General features: G+C 36.1%; 1 long non-coding RNA gene and 2 other non-coding genes across 3 annotated transcripts; all 3 read right to left on the bottom strand.

Moving 5' to 3' along the window:
• Positions 1-7,867: 7,867 nt before the first annotated feature.
• Positions 7,868-9,106, bottom strand: LOC111883391 (uncharacterized). The gene is made up of 2 exons (XR_002847416.3): positions 8,962-9,106; positions 7,868-8,875 (listed from the first exon to the last, which is right to left on the bottom strand). It is a non-coding gene; the product is annotated as an uncharacterized LOC111883391 (long non-coding RNA).
• LOC111883487 (small nucleolar RNA SNORD14) lies at positions 8,122-8,244 on the bottom strand. The gene has a single exon (XR_002847461.1). It is a non-coding gene; the product is annotated as a small nucleolar RNA SNORD14 (small nucleolar RNA).
• LOC111883486 (small nucleolar RNA SNORD14) lies at positions 8,365-8,489 on the bottom strand. Its single transcript, XR_002847460.1, has one exon. It is a non-coding gene; the product is annotated as a small nucleolar RNA SNORD14 (small nucleolar RNA).
• Positions 9,107-15,853: the final 6,747 nt, after the last annotated feature.

Raw genomic sequence — 15,853 nt, 5'->3', positions numbered from 1 at the left:
CACTGACTCCGATGACAGTCCTGAGGCCGCTGCCGAGGTTACCGTGGTGTTTCCCTCTTTTTAGACCATCCACCGCTGTGCTGCCGAGCCTCCTGCCGCCGCTCCTTCGCTATTGAACCGTCATCTCCTTCCTCCACTTCTTGTTGTGGGCATTGCTTCGTTCCAAGGTGGTCTCCGCTCATCCTCCTCATCCATTCTTCTCTCTAGTTCATTGTTGCAACGCCGCTGTTAGCCACCGTTGTGCCGCCGATGAGCCCCTGGGTTAAGTTAGAAACACTTACCCCTAATTGTCATTTTAGGTGAAACCCTAATTTCACTTGGACTTTGAGTTGGGTCTTCCTATTGGGCCTTGGTGATTAAGATTAACTTGGACCATTTAAAACCAAGCAAATGGATTAGAATAATCTAATGGACTTAGGGTAAGGCCCATGTAAGGAGTTTGGGCCCAATTTGGAAAATTGGGCCATAGTCTGGGCCTCGATGATTATGAGATGTTGGACTATGAGAATGTCAAGTGTTGGACCAAGAATGAATGATTGGGCCTTTGATCAAGACCATTTAGAGACTTGGGCCCAATTATGAAAATTGGGACATAGATGGGCCATAGTTGGGCCTTGGTTCATTATTATACTTTTGGGCCTTTAAATTGGGCCTTGGGATTGAGTCAAGCTAAGATAGGGGTAAAGTATTCTTTTACCCCAAGCATGGACTTATGGTTATGAGTTGGAACCCAATTATTAATTGGGTATTATTTTGATATTGACAGACTGGGAATCTGTCATCCAGCAGCTATGGTTTTGTCAGCGGTACTTCAGCAGTGTGAGGTGAGTCCTCTTTCAATAGGAATAAGTCTAAGGCCATAATGACGACCCATTTAAGTAGTTGTAGTATGTCGGGGTAATCCTGATGCCAGGGTAAGCCTGATGCCGTCTATATGTTTCCGGACTTCAGTTCGATGTCGGGGCGGTCCCGAGAAGTAGTTAAGTATGCATGATGTCTTTGTGAATCATGCAGGTTATATGATATGTGCTATGTGTTTCGGACTTAGGTCCGATGTCGGGGCAAGCCCGATGTATGTTAATTTACATGTTGTGTGTTATGTGTTCCAGGGTAAGCCCGATGCCGCGCAAGCCCGATGTATGTTAGTTATTATGCCATGTGTTATGTGTTCCGGGGCAAGCCCGATGTATGCTAGTTTATATGTTATATGTTATATGTTCCGGGCTTCGGTCCGATGTCGGGGCAAGCCCGATGCAGATTATGTGATTATGTTATGTGATATATGTTGTGTTGTGTATGTGCTGGGGTAAGCTCGATGTCGGGGTGAGCCCGATGCCCGATGCGGTCGGATGTCGGGGTGAGCCCGATGTCAGGCAGGAGTCCGATGTCGGGTAAGCCGATGTTGGGATTCGTCCCGATGCAGTTGGGAGTAGTCCCAGAGTTATATTTATGTTATGTGTTTATGTTATCTGCATTGTGGATATGTTTATATGTGTACCGGATTACGGTCTGATGCCGGGCAGGGCCCGATGCAGTGGGCTAGGCCCAAGTTATGTGATTATGTGTATGGTATGTGGTAGTTTGGGGAGACTCACTAAGCTTCGTGTTTACAGAGTTTTCAGTTTTGGTTTCAGGTACTCAGTTTTCAAAAGAGGAGCTCGGGAAGATTGCAGTGCACACACCATTTGTTCAGCCTGGGATGTTTATACTCTGATATATTTGACAGATGTTATGTTATTCTTGAGATACACCATTTATGATTTTTATATGTTGAAAGATAATTATGGTTTTATTAATGAGTTAAAACCGAAATTTTTGGCTTGTATTTTTGGGATGTTATAGTTTTAAAGTGGATGTGTCTAAGATGGAAGGGTGAAATGAGTTGGTGCTTGCTTGGTAATTTGGAGGTTAAAGCATTGATATTTGGTGGGTAATTCATGAGTTACTATGAATTGCATGGGAAATGGGAATTACATCCCATCATAAAGTCAAACCCATTATCACTTTATGATTTAATAAAATACTTTTATAGATATTAATTATTATTTTATGTAAATATGTTTTTAAATACTCAAATTTAGCATAGAATAGAGGTTTTGGGGAGTCTAAGTTATGAAAAATATGAGTTTGGTGGGATTCCCGACGTCAAAATACCTTAAAGTGAAGAAGAGTTCCGAAATGGGCAAAAATTCGGAGTAAGGTCCGGAATCTGCGAGGGTCCGAAGTACCTAGGGAGGTTCCAGAGTTATTTAGCAAAAAAAATCTGGCGTCAAAGGCAAGTTCTGAAGTCGCTTACTCAATTCCAGAGTGTCTCTTCCGAAGTGCGAAGGAGTCTGGTGCGAAACTGCCCGGTAGCTGGTCCTTCCTGTGTGAGGCGAGTTCTTCCGGGCATAATAGAATGTTCCGAATCCAGACGTTTCCGGAACAAGATTTCCCGGTTCTTGAGGAGATCCGAAACTGTTCTTCCCATTCCGGACCAAAATGGAAAGTTTCGAAGCAAGATTGTCCGGAGCAACTCAAAGGCTTCCGGATGCAAAATGGTCCGGATGAAAGGGTATTCTGGAGTCAAGAGGCTCCTATGTGCGAAAATGCTCGGTTCCTTTAGGAGGTCCGAAGCTTCTTAAGGGTTTCGAACCAGGTTTGCTCCTTCAAGTTTTCTCCTTTCATTTTGTGTTGTTTTCGACTAAGGGAGATACATATAGAGATTTGAATGTTTTGTATTATAACAATACAGGGTTCATAAGGTATCATAATGTAAACTTTAATGCATTGATACAAGCCTTACAATAGTTGATGCTTACATGAGAAACATAATTTCCTAGCTAAAAATGCTAGTTGTGACATCATCCCCCCGTTAGAGGGAATTTCGTTACGAAATTCTTCTGAAAGGTAGGATCATGGACGCGAGAATAAGTGAGGGTAGTTCTGCTTCATCTGGTCTTCGTGTTCCAAAGTGAATCCCGATCCACGCTTAGCGTTCCATCGAACCTCCACAATCGGAATGCGACTTTGTTTCGTGCGCGTCACTTCCCTATCCATTATCTCGATGGGTTCTTCGACGAACAGGAGGTTCTCGTTTATCTCGATCTCTTCTAGAGGAATAACAAGGGTTTCATCTGATAAGCACTTTTTCAAATTGGATATGTGGAACACAAGATGTACGTTGCTGAGCTCCGAAGGCAGTTGTAGCTTATAGGCCACCGGACCAATTCGGGCAAGAATCTCAAATACTGCGGGTTTAACTTTCCTCGTTTCCTGAAACGGATCATCTCTTTCCAGGGAGAGACCTTTAATAGCACTCGATCTTCGACTTGGAACTCCATAGGTTTTCATCGTTTGTCAGCGTAGATCCTTTGTCGGTCACGTGATGCTTGGATTCGGGCTTTGATTTGGATTATTTTCTCCGTAGTTTCTTGTATGATTTCGGGTCCCGTGAGAGTGTTGTTTCGCGATTGCCCTTTTACTAGCTGTGTGTCACCCACTTCAGCCCAACAGAAGGGCAATTTGCAATTCCGGCCATACAAAGCCTCAAAGGGAGCAACCCTTATGCTCGTATGATAGTTGTTGTTATATAAAAATTCAACTAGAGGCAGGTGGGTATCCCAGGCTTTGCCAAAACCTATTACACATGCCCGGAGCATGTCTTCTAGAGTCTGAATAGTTCGTTCGCTTTGGCCATCGGTCTGAGGGTGGTAGGCAGTGCTCATATCCAGTTGGGTTCCCAATTCTTTCTGGAGCGACTGCCAAAAACGAGTGGTGAATCTACTATCCTAATCCGAGATAATGGATATGGGGACTCCATGAAGTCTCACTACCTCATTCAAGTATATTCGCGTTAGCCTTTCCATCTTATACGTCTCCTTTATTGGCATGAAATGGGCGGATTTTGTTAATCGGTCAACGATCACCCAAATAGCATCCAGACCACCTGCCGTCTAAGGTAATTTGGTTATAAAATCCATTGCGATCCTTTCCCATTTCCACTCGGGTATTTCGGGTTGTTGAAGTAGACCCGAGGTCTTCTGATACTCCACTTTAACTTTGGCACAAGTGAGACACTTACCAACGTAAGTGGCAATCTCTGCTTTCATATTAAGCCACCAATAATGTTGTTTGATATCCAAGTACATTTTATCGGATCCCGGATGGACAGAGTACCTTGTTTTGTGAGCCTCATGCATTATCATGTCCCGGAATCCACTGAACATTGGTGTCTAGATTCGGTCCATAAGATAATAGGCTCCGTCTTCTTTGACCGTCAAAATTTTCTCCATTTCGCACAATGCCTCACTGGCGACATTCTCTGGTTTCAAGGCTTCCTGCTGAGTTTCTTTGATTTGTGAGGATAGATGGGAACGGATGGTCATTGCCAGCGTCTTCACTCGGCGACTTGAGTATTCCTTGCGACTTAAGGCATCGGCTACCACATTTGCTTTGCCTGGGTGGTACTTGGTTTCGCACTAATAGTCGTTTAGTAGTTCGACCTATCTCCGTTGTCTCATGTTTAATTCTTTCTGATTCAGAATGTGCAGGAGGCTCTTATGGTCGATGAAAATGGTGCACCTTGTACCATATAGGTAATGCCTCCAAATTTTTAATGCGAAGACCACAACTCTCAGTTCGAGATCGTGGGTGGTGTAGTTTACTTCATGGGTCTTTAGTTGCCTAGATGCATAAGCTATCACCTTTCTGCGCTGCATAAGCACACAACCTAACCATTGATTTGAAGCATCGCAGTATACTACAAAGTCTTCCGTTCCTTCTGGTAAAGACAGCACTGGAGCATTGCAGAGGGCTTGTTTCAGGGTTTGGAAAACAGCTTCTTGTTTGTCATTCCATTGGAAAGGTACGCCCTTCTGGGTGAGAGTGGTGAGAGGTTTGGTGATTTTGGAAAAATTTTGGATGAACCTTCGGTAATAACCAGCAAGGCCTAGAAATTGTCTGATTTCGGTTGGGGTTCTTGGGGTCGTCCATCCCTCAATAGCCTTGATTTTGGTAGAGTCCACATGTATCCCCTCTTTACTGACTACATGCCCCAAATATTCCACTCTACGAATCCAGAACTCGCATTTGGAGAACTTCGCGTGAAGCTTCTCTGCTCTCAATGTTTCCAAAACCTGTCGTAAGTGCTGGCTGTGCTCTTACTTACTCTTAGAGTAAACGAGTATATCATCGATGAAAACAATTACGAAGTTATCGAGAAACGGCCGATAGACTCGGTTCATCAGGTCCATGAAGTCTGCGGGTGCATTGGAGAGACCAAAAGGCATGACTACGAAATCGAAATGCCCATAACGGTTTCGGAAAGCAATCTTTGGGATATCCTCCTCTCGGACCCTTAGTTGGTGGTAACCGGACCTCAGATATATCTTGGAGAAGTAGCTGGCTCCTTGGAGCTGATTGAATAGATCATCGATTCGAGGGAGTGGGTATCGATTCTTGACGGTGAGCTTGTTTAACTCTCGATAGTCAATGAACATCCTGAAAGATCCGCCTTTCTTTTTGATGAATAGGACTAGAGCTCCCCAAGGTGAAAAGCTTGGCTTGATAAATCATTTGTCGAGAAGTTCGCCTAGTTGACTAGATAACTCTTGTATCTCGGCAGGAGCTAACCTGTAGGGTGATCTGGTGATTGGAGTGGCTCCAGGTACAAGATCGATTCAGAATTCGACCTGACGCTCGGAAGGGTCTCCTGACAATTCCTCGGGAAATATGTCGGAAAATATTTTCTCGTCGGAAATAAAGGATGAGATATTTTTAATTACTGGGGATGATTCTCTCAATACATAATCATTTTTTTAATTCATGTTTGCCCTATTTTACTTATTCAAGTTACTGCAAAGAATTATTTTATTTTCATATTTTATTAAAATTAAAACCAAATATAAAATATGATATCTATAAATGTCATGTATTTATTTGAACTTACAGTGGCAAAAACAAATATACCACTAAAAGTAAGTTATAGTACAAAAGCAACGATGTGTTCAGGTTTCAAGATACTAGAGTTTTAGAGAATTCTATGGCTCTCTAGGCTGTTACGGTCGATTAAAAGACCTCGTAACTATAGAGATTACACTCATGAACGGAATGTGACAATTGAAGGAAAACATCGCCATCCGCCATTGTTTGCTTACATATTCATAAGAATATAGCTAGTTAGGCCAAAACATTAGTAATCAAATATGCAAAAAGTCTGGTTACCATGTATGATTTGTTAATGTAGTTAAAAATGTTGATTAACGGGGAAGCCAGCTCTAACGTTGTAGTTGTTTGGGCATGTAACATGAATGTTTGTGGTTCGATTAAAAGTGCTCACTGTTGAGGAAATAGTCGTATTTATGTCCAAAGGGGAAGAGAATGAATATTATTATTTTGGAGAATGTACACGAGAGGATATTCACCATGACAGTTGGGGCTCCTTGGTGTATTACGGTTGCATTATTTTATTTTAAGAATGAAAAGAACTAATTATATACCCAAAATAAACAATTATAAAATAATTAGTATTTGAAAGACATGTATTTATTTTCCAAAAGAGGAACTAACATTGTCAAGCAGTCGATACAGTTTTGCAATCAAGGTTTAAAATAAAATGATATTATTTTTTATTACATTCTCATTCAAATTGTCATATATCATTTATTTTAAATTAATTTTTATTCTTTGAGTTTTTTATTTTATTAATAATATTTTAATAATTACAATAAATATAATAATAAATAAATTTCAATTTCATTAAAAAATTAACCTTTTAATTTCAAATTTTAAGTATATTAATATATTTTATTTACTTAAATTATTTTTTTAATTTAAATTTAAAAAAAACTATTATCATAATTCAATATATTTTTACTTTCTTATGAATTCAAAATTCTAAAATATTTTTTCAATTATACGTAATTTTTTTAAAATATCTCAATGCACAATGGATTATTAAAGCATATTAATTTATAACCAAGAAAAACTTATAGGAACTAAAATCTAAATTCATATTCCATTAGATCCGACTATTTTGCTTTTTAAGGGCTACTTGCACAACACAATATTAATTTTATAAAGTTCGTTGTAAATATACAAAATACCATATCATACAAGCTAAAATTATACCCCCGGTAAAAAACATGCTTTTAACCATAGTTAAAATCATCTCCACCTTTCAGCCAACACTAATTCTACAACTTTAGGCACTTCTTGACGAAAATGTCACTGAAAAACTGAGTCATATTAGCAAAATTTACTACAACTCAAAAACTTGAGTATTGGGCCAAGCTATTTCCATATCAAATAGAAATTTTATTATAACAACCAAAACATCAACTATATTTCAAGGAAACGTTAGAAGACATTTTGAGAGATATTTAATTTAAAAAGACGATAGATTTGTGACTAACTTACTGTAGATGTTATTAACTTGTATAGTAAAAAGAACGAATATTTTTTAAAAAACTAACAGCTATATTTCTTGAAAATGAAGAAAGAAACAGCATAAATGTCCATAATTCATAGCATTTTCGGCGCATTCTTGAAGCTTCCCTCTCCATTTTCAAGAAATATAGTCGTCGGATTTTTTAATAACTTAAAGAATTTGTTTTTCTAAATACAAACATTTACAATTGTTACCCAATCAAAGAATATCATCTTCACTTTTTTAACCTCTCAAAATACTTAAAAACTCTCCTAACAATTGCTAATCTTTCATTTATCAACTACAACTATTTTCGTCTAAAATAGTTTAGAACTATTACAGTCGAAACAAATTATGTGGCAGTGTTCATACAGTATTTAGAGATATTAACGTAGTCACATTAAATTTTTAACAAAATTCCCACAAAATTTTTGAAAATAAATAAAATAAAACAAACAGTACAAAACACAAAATATTAACTAGAAACAGAGTTAATCGAAATTACATTAAAATATGATTGCCTTAAATATATAATGAGTGCAAAATACGCCATATCTCGTAAACTATTGTCTTATTTACTTACAGATATTTGATATATATTTAAACCGAAAAACCTAAATATCAAAATTAAGATAAACTATTAAATCCAAGGAAGTTAATTTAACATAAATACAACTACATGAATATAAAAAGCTTAAAAACATATGTAAATTAGTTTCAGACATCCAAGGAAGGAAAAAAGCAGCATTAACTCTCAAGCCTGGCGAAGGCGAAAGTTCTTAGTCGGCCACTGCGAATGTCTTGAGAAACAAGCCTTCGGATTATCATCATCAACATTTATTTTGATTCAAAATAATATAATTTTAGGAACATACAAAACATTTTGCAATAAAAAATAACATAATGTTTTTTTAAATAATAAAATAGAATTTGTAAGAAAAACAATAAAACAAGAATGCCTCAGACATCCAAGGAAGGATAAAACAGCACAATCTCTCAAGCCCGGCGAAAGGCGAAAGATCTTAGGCGGCCACTGCGAATGTCTGTGAGAAACAAGCCTTCAGTGTTATCATCAATGGCAAAATTTTATTAAAAAAACAGTTTGATGGATTTAAAATTGCTCTCAGACAAAGGCCAGTGTTTTCGACATGAGAATCTCAATGAATCTGAACGCTAAGTGGATTTGATTCAAAAGTTATACGGATTCCACTTTCAAATTACTTATCAAATGGAATAAGAACTCTTAAACGAAATCCAGGTATGTTCGAACACATTGGTTTCTCTTCGGTGTGGTTAAAGCAAACTGAATCATCATTGAGCAAGATTCGAAGAATATATAGTGAGAAAAAATCAGAAAGAAATTGTAGAACCTACGAGAAAACGCAAAAATCCACTGATTTAGAAGGAACCTGCATGTCCATGAGGCTCTGATCTAAAGAATTGTTTTTGCATCTATATGATTTCCATCTGATATCGAGTTAACAGAAGGAATTTATCGTTGATGGCTTATATGATTTATGAATGATGATACTAAAACATGAAGAAGTTTATACCTGATACGAAGAACGAAGTCGGCGTTGTGAAGAGATAGATATGTTGATAGGTTAGAGAGAGAGATATAAATAAGAGGTGAAATTAGGGTTTTGGTGGGGATTGAATAATGAAGACCAGGCCATATAGCCCAATTGCTCGCTTGAATATTTAGAAAAGAAAATGCGATTCTAATTTTGATAGTGAAATAAATAAAGATTTACAAATAAAAAGTACGATAAATTCAAGAATTAAATTAATCTAACAAATATAATAAATAAATGGTGAATTTCGTATATTCTTGTCTCTTTATTAAACATTAAAATATCATAATAGTTCAATCTATAATCAAAATATCAAATTTATCTTTCTTAATCATTTAAAATATCATATACTCCCAAATTTGTTTTTTTAAGTATTTCGTAATCATTTTTCTATATTAAAATCATTAATACCGAAAAACAATTAAAAAAAAACCAAATTGCCCTTGTCTTCAAAACCACAAAAAACAAGTTGATCTTATTTTATTTTGCTATGATCACTCTCATCATTATCCTTAACCTCTCCACATCTCCCTTTTCCCCTTCCCACCATCTTAATTGTTGCCCTCAGGTAACGAGCGCACTTCAAATTTTTCCGATAAACCATTGTGAAGAAAAACATTATCCTAATAGCCAACGATACGCCGAAGATTAAAGATAATATAACAAACCCGATATTGTCATTGGTTTGTCTGGTAAACCAATTGAAGAACACAAGAACATAGTATTTAGGGGGTATTTGGCTTGGACAAACCCCGCAGAAAAATGGATTCTCGGTGAATGTCATTAGCCCTTGGTTGAGTAGAGAACCTACAAGAGTTATTTTTCCGGTGAGGTTATTATTGTGGAGGTCTTGACTAACCATTACGTGAAACAACTCATATAACGTCGAAATCTCACTAGATAAATTATTACAAGACAGATTAAGCATACCAAACAGGTTTGTAAGGTTGTCGATAGACTTTGGCAGAGACCCGTTTAACAAGTTTCAAGATAGTTCTAAAATCGTGAGGAACTTGAGAGTTGTGACTTTCTTCAGGATTGGTCAAGTGAGATAGTTGTGATTGGTTTATAAAGAGGAGATTGGTGGCATTAATAGGTGATCCATAATGAGTTTGGAGAAGTTGTTGCGATGGATATGCAATAGAGGAAGAGGATTGAACCAAGCTCCTAAGGAAGGCAACCAATTGGCAAGCGGAGCTTGAACAATTAGTTTGGGGAATTAGTATTAGAAACTAAAATTATCGTTCTTACACATAAAAAACAAATTTTTATGCAATTATACACCAAAAATACCTAGAAGAGTAATTGCAACTCAGTATGACGACCTTTAAGGTCTTTAAATTCATCGGTTACCGACTCCGAATAAATGTTTTCAACGATTTCTCTTTCTATGTAAACCACGAAGTTGTTTGCGAGAAAGTCATCTGACATCTTATTACGAAGGCGGTTCTTGAATATTTTCATCACTGGAAATCCCTTCCATGTCGTTGCGGTAGAAACTGAAAGTGTTAAGATTAATTGAACCACTCTATCAAACAAATAATATGTCTCGTGTTTTTTTAGTTTCCACAAGACCCTTGCATAGGTCAACAATAGTTGATATACCACTTAGCTTGTGATTCTTTGTCGCATCGATATTAAAAATCTCCAATTAATATCGTAATTGAATTCTCTCCTGCTCTGTAAAATCTGCAGGATAATGCTTCTCGACGAGAAGACAAATCCAATCAACGTTAATCACTTTAGGATGTTCTTTTAAAACTAAAGTAGAACTAAGACTTAACAACTCCATCGCCTAATAATTGAATCTATCATTCAACTCATGTGATTGTATGTCCAATGTAGACGTAAGCAAATCTACTCGATAAAAATGTTCAAAAGTAACATGATTATCTTTTTTAGAGGTCGGTATCGAGTAGAAGTATATGGAGCTTTCATATTCAGCATATCTATTTGATATTTATCACGCAAAAACTTTATTTATACAAGTAAAGAATCTCATCCCTTGTTCCTAAAATCATTTAGACTCTCATTTGTTGTTGAAACTAGCCCCATGGAATTAATGATATCTTGAGATTTCTTTCGTACAGCTTGAAAAAGTATATCAATTTTTCATATTACTTCCTCTATCAATTGAAGATCAAACACAAACTCAAATGATTTCATGAAACAGTGTGATGCATCAGCATCTCTGCATTAAGAATAAATAGTAGATATGTCATCAATTATTCCTTGGAGAACAACACAGGTACAATCAAGCATGTTAAGCAGACTCTCTTTCTAAAAAAAGCATGTTAAGCAAACAACAAAGTAAACAAAAATGAGAACCCCAATGTGTATCACACACTTTTCCTAATGTCCCAACTTTATTCAAACATTTACTTGATTCGATTTCACCAAGTTCCAATAAATGTTCATTCGTAGTTGCGCTTGCCTTTTGTAACTCATAATGACGCTTATGGAAAGCACAAGCTGTATTAATTGTAAATATTAAGTTTGTAAAAAAATTATAATATGTAACAAAGTAATGAACATAATACGCATAAGGACAATCCTTAAGAACAAGTTCTTGTAATTCATTCCATTCCTCTCTCATATTACTAGCACCATCATAATCTTGACCACGAATTTTACTAATATCAAACTGATTGTAACATCCTGTTATTTTCAGTATCGTAAAAGTTAACTCAAGTCAACTCCATCAAATAAAAGTCAAACTTAATGGTTTATTATTTTAATAAAGTTAAAATAAATATCTCTGATACATTTAAACACTTAATAAAGTGTTATATAAAATAGAAGCTAAAATTCACCCAAAAACCGAGAAGTCTCGTTTTTCCTTCTTCTCCTCGGACCGCAAACCTCTTCGGGTCGCAAACGGTTTGCAACCGCAAACTGTTCGCAGCCGCACACTCCGGATCGCACCTCAGGAAATGGATCTCAGCCATGAACTCTTCGCAGTCGTGAACTCTCCTCGCAGTCGTGAACCTTCGCAGTGGTGAACCCGAGGATCTTATCTCCTCGAAATGTGTTTACAGCCGCAAACTGTAACCGAAAACTCTCATTCTCTCACAAGTATCATCAACCGAAAACCTCCTCTCTCCTCAAGAACATGCAAAATTCTCTTAGAATCTTGTAAGAATCATACCTTGACCTTGTAATCAGCTTACAAACACTTTCAATCTCCACAATTTGGGCCGAAAACCCTTGAATCTTCTTGGTTTCACAAGGAACACCAAGAACACACACTTGAAGGAAGCCGAAAACCCAAGAACTTCACCCTCTTCTGGCCGTAAACTCCAATCAGTCATCCATTTTGCTTCTAACACTCTTCTTTGTAAGTTAAACTTACAAATTAGTCCATTTCCTTATCATATTTGTGATTATATTCACTAAAAGTATGCATATATATTATATGAAATGCTTATAGGATTTGGGATCTAACTCGTGGAAATAACAACCTAAATCAAACCTCCAAACGAATCACTCACAAAAGGTGAGTTCATACCCCTACATTTTTATGATTTTTAACTGTTTCATAGGGGAATAAAAGTGAAACACAATAAAATTTGTGTTAATATCTAAAATGCTTTTAATGCTTTTAAAATTTTTAAATTGTTATAATTATCAAAATTACATATTTATATATGTGTAAATTATATAATTTGGATTCAGAAGATTTAGAATATGTAATTTGACCCCGTTTCCTGTTCCTTGTTTGGTTGTGAGCTTGGGTTAAAGTTATTTAATCGAATGTCTAATTAATCACAATTATATAAATATTACATTTATATAAATATAAAATGGTTTTCAAATTGTTTAGTATTATTTGGTACAAACAGTGAACTTCATGGAATAACAGTATTACAGATTTTTACCAACAATTAAACTATAATAGATATAGTTTAGAGGACTCGTTCATTGGTTTCAAAGTTCAAAGTACATAACAGAAAACAAATAGAGTACATAATGGAAAACAAGTAGAGAACATTCTTCAGAAAACAAACATATAAACTATGTATTATATAGTTTATGAAACTTACTTACAGTCTAATTATTACAAAGTAACTTTTCAATATTCTATACATAATCGTCAATATAGCATTTGTGAGACAACCTTCATGTACTTTTCTAAGTACCTATAAGTCCTGAAATCAATACCAGAGTCTCCTGGAGGGAGAGCACGACACTTGTATATAGATCTATATGGGACTGACAATCTCACACCTGAATTGCTAGCTACAGTTAGGCAGACATGGATGGGGTGAAAAATGTCCTACCAACTGTGACGCCTGAAGAACGTCGTGTTTAGGCGATCATAGGTCATCTAGTATGGTTATAATAACTCACACTTTGATATTGAAGAAAATGATTAGTGTATGAATAAGTAAAACTTCACATAGTTTTATTTTTATAAATCTATAACACGGTATTTTACAAATATAAGTACAGAATACTATTTCAGTATGGGGAAAACGTACTTTTCATGGTTTTATGTGAACTAAACTATATTTTACTACTTCAAAACACAGAAGCTTTCACACTTACTGTATAACACAACAGAAAGTATAGGATTTTCTGGAAAAAACATGTTTACTTTATCAAAGAACAAGAAAACAGATTTTAGTTACAAACATGCTTATGAACCCAACAACTTAATTGTTTACACATTTTCAAAACTACTTGTATTCTCAAGAAATCAGTAGACAGGTACACCACAGCTTTTGAGAAGACGGAGCTCTATAAACTCATGTCTTTTAAACTTATACTTTTGGTGTCATGAATACTATGTTTTGAACACAGATGTAAAACGTATAACTTTCTAAATACAATGGTTGTTGTTGTACTTTGATTGCTATTATGCATTGTTGTGATACTGTACATGAACTCCTCCGCCCCCGAACGTTTCCGTCGTCCCGATTTGGGGGTGTGACACTGATAGTGCAAAAGTTGTCTCTACATATTTGTTTTTAAGATAAATCATAAGGAGTCCTTAACATGAACCAAATCAAAGAACATTTCCCTTATGATCTCTTTCTTCGTCAACAAATCTCAAAACTATGACCATTTGCTCTTTTGTAGACTCATTTAGAGACTCATCAACCATGTCACAAAAGTATGGATCCCCACTTCACTACGAATATGCTTTCAAACTTTATTTGCAATAATACTAAAAATATTTTTTTGAATATCTTAATAAGTATACTTTGAATTATAACGAGTTTTCTTTAATATAACATTTGTAACTTCATCATTATAAGATGCTAGAAATTTTAGTACTTCAAGAAAATTACCTCCATTTTGGATTTAGGAGTTTCATCTTGTCCACGTAAAGCACAAGTTAATGTCACCAACCAACTTTGCCAATTGAAACTTTTAATCGTAAACGGTTCTTCAGTATTTGCGCTTCATTTTGCTTCACTATGATATTTTCGATGTGTGTTGTTTGGTTCATAAAGTTTTTAGAGAAAGCAATAACATTTTTATGTCGTGAACAACCAATGTGCTTCATGAATGCACAATTTTTACCATCATTAACTTTTTCCAAATGTCAATTTCTTTAACTGTATATGCATCATAACCATGGCACACACTTGGTTTATCGTTAAATATATAATAAATAAAACAATAATATATTATGTCATTCTAGAAAAGATTATCATGGTGAATTAGGATTGTAATGTTATCTACGATGTTGAAAGTGTTAGAATAATGGTTCTAATGATTTAAGAGCATTTCAAATAGAATAAACCACCAACTTCGGTTCCTAATACGAGTTATAAAGTTGGAATGGTGAAAATGAGGAACCACATCAAGTTCATTGAAAAAATAAGGTATACACACAGTGTCGTGCCGGTTTTGTCGCAAAACTTCGACGTGTCATAACTTCTTCATCATAAGTCAGATTTCAACGATCGTTATATCCCCGAAATCTTTGTTACGACCACTTCAACTTTCTTCATAGATATTGGGTCTATCTATTATTTTAATTTTGACGCATATTTTTATTATTATTTTATTACATCGTTATAAGCACGTATATTGCATATAAATCACATAAATCACATAATACTCAAATAGTTCTTCTTCATTACTTCAAAATAGGTTATAATTATTAACCCTAACTATTACATCATCATACTAATGCTTAGCTAGAAACGCTGACGTTACAAGTCTCTCCTCCTTAGGATGATTCCATTTTGGAATTATGCAGCAACAAACATATGTGGATAGAGACTCATCATGTCACTCTTTGTTTCTTAGGTGAGGATCGACCCATTCGAATGTTTCAATTGCACAAGCACTAACTCGACCATCTTACGTCGCAGCCTCTTTGTGTTACGGTGAACAATTGCTTTGGGATCTTCGATTAACCTCTTATTTTCATCCATCCTTAACTCCGAAAGTGGAATTATATCGGGAACTTCTCCCATAAACTTCCTCAAATAACAAACATGGAAAGTGTTATGAATACCATATAGTTCTTCTGGTAATTCCAGCTCGTAAGCTTGGTTCCCAATCCTCTGAAGAACATTGAATGGTCCGATAAACCTTGGACTCTCTTTCCAAATCTTATAAGTCCCTTCCACGGTGAGACTTTGAGCAATACCGAATCTCCAACTTCAAATGTCATTGGTCGTCGCGTTTTTTCAGCATAGCTCTTTTGGCGATCCTGAGCTGCCAACATCCTTTCTCTAATCACTTTTAGCTTTTCAGCAGTCTGATGGACTATTTCGGGGCCCGTAAACTGCTTTTCTCCGGCCTCAAGCCAACAAGACGGTGTACGACACTTCTGTTCGTACAAGGCTTGATAAGGTGCTATCTTAATGCTCGAATGGCAACTATTGTTGTAGGAAAACTCTACCACGGG

The sequence above is a fragment of the Lactuca sativa genome, chromosome 2, assembly GCF_002870075.4.
Source record: "Lactuca sativa cultivar Salinas chromosome 2, Lsat_Salinas_v11, whole genome shotgun sequence".
Lineage (NCBI taxonomy): Eukaryota > Viridiplantae > Streptophyta > Magnoliopsida > Asterales > Asteraceae > Lactuca > Lactuca sativa.
Note: the sequence above shows the minus strand (reverse complement) of the source record. Positions and strands in the feature narration are given on the sequence as shown.